This window comes from Penaeus japonicus, unplaced genomic scaffold (genome assembly GCF_977035675.1).
Source record: "Penaeus japonicus unplaced genomic scaffold, GWHDUDI00000001_assembly GWHDUDI00000006, whole genome shotgun sequence".
NCBI lineage: Eukaryota > Metazoa > Arthropoda > Malacostraca > Decapoda > Penaeidae > Penaeus > Penaeus japonicus.
In genome coordinates this window covers 11576586-11579085 of record NW_028234408.1, presented here as the reverse complement: position 1 = coordinate 11579085, position 2500 = coordinate 11576586, and positions in this window count along the sequence as shown.

The following is a 2500-nucleotide window of genomic DNA, read 5'->3' as shown; positions in this document are numbered from 1 at the left end:
TATATATATATATATATATATATAAAGAATATATAAACTATATATATATATAATATATTTATATATATCGATATATATATATATATATATATATGATATATTATATTTATGTATATATATACCCATAGATATTACATTATATATATAAATATATATATATATATATATATATATATAAAAATATATATATATATATATATATATATATATAATATATATTTATAAATATATTATTTTTATATATATATATATATATATATATATATATATATAAATAAATATAAATATATAATATAAATATATATAAAAATAATATCAAATAAATCAGTGTGAGTGTGTGTGTTGTGTGTTTTGATGGTGTGTGTTTTGTGTGTGGATTGGTGGTGTGTGTGTGTATAAACTATTTAATAACCTAAATTTTTTAAAAAAAATTAAACCCCCAAATAAATTAATATCACTATCTAATACTAAAAACCCCAATAAAAAACCAAAAAAAATAAAAACAAAAAAAATAACTACAATAAAAACAATAACTCCCCAACACACAAACCCATATATAATTATATATAGAGAGAAGAAGATATATATATACAAACACACACACACACCACAAACACAACCACCCACACACCAAACACACCACTCCACACCCCAACACACACACACCACCCCCACCACACCCCACACACACACACACTCCCACCCACACAACATAGAATAGAATATATATAAATTAGAAGATAAACAACACCCCCACACACACACACACACACACACTCACCCAAACACACAAACACAACACACACACACACATATAAAATAGATAAAAATATATATATAATAATACATAATATATTACACACAAAACCCCACACACACACCCCCCACTCACACCCCACAAAACACACACACCACACACACACACACACACACACACACAGGACCACAACAACAACAAAACAACACACAACAACACACACCACACACCAACACAACACACACACACACACCCAACACAACACCACACCCACACACACCCCCCTCACACACCACACACCCCCACACAAAACCACACAACACACACACACACACACACACACCTCAACACACAACCCCACCCCACTCACATACCACAGACACACACACACACACACAACAACCACACACACCACCACCACACACACCACAACACATATATATAAAATTTGATAATATAAACTAAAAATATAGAACATTATATACATCCACACATACCCCACACCCACACCCACACCCACACACACACACACACACACCACACCACACACACACACCCCACTCACTCAACCACCACTCACCACTCAACGCACCCCCCCAATAGACAAACACACCAACCCAAAACACACACACACACACTCACAACACACCACACACACAACACACACACCATAACATACAACACCACACCACACCCTCACACACACCACACCACCCACACCACACACACACACCACAAACACAACATACAACAACACCCCCCCCCCAGCCCAAAGCCCCCTAAAACCCGCCCCACCCATTGTACCCCCCCACTCCAACCCGGCCAACACCAAAACCCCCCGCCCCCCCCGCCGCCAACTCCCCCCCCCCCCCCCCGGCCACCCCCCCAGACCAATTTAGGGCGTGATCCCCATCCCCGGAAAACCCCATCAAAGGCCCCCGCCCGGTGCCAGGGGGTGAGGGCTTACCACATGGGGATGACCCGGCTCCGAGGGAGGCAAATCCCCCCATATTAGTTTGAGGATCCCCCCTAAAAAAAATAATCTAAAAATCAAAAAAAAAATTAAAAAAAAGAGGGGGAAAAATCCCAACTCCCATCACCCCCTGTAACCTCGGTCGCGTGGTCTATTGGGTTAGTAGCCGGGATTGTCACTCTGACGACCCGGGATTGAGTCCCGGTCAGAGAAGTAAAATTTGTATTTCTATATTAAATGCGTTACTGTATTCTACCATCTTCCTCACATACACACACACACACACACACACACACAAACACACAAACACACACACACACATATAATATATACAGTATACACACACACACACACACACACACACACACACACACACACACACACACACACACACACAAATAATATATATATATATTATATATATATATATATATATTTATATATATATTATATATCATATGTATGTATGTATGTAGTATATTCATATTTGTTATCATATGTATATATATATATATATAAGATATATATATATATATTATATATAATTTTTATATATATATATAGACTATATATTATATGTATGTATGTATGTATGTATGTATATTCATTATTTGTTTATCATATGTATATATATATGATAGTATATATATATATTATATATATATATATATATTTATATATATATATATATAGTTAATTTCTCTTATATATTAATGCATATATATACATATAATAACATATATATATATATATATATATATATATATATA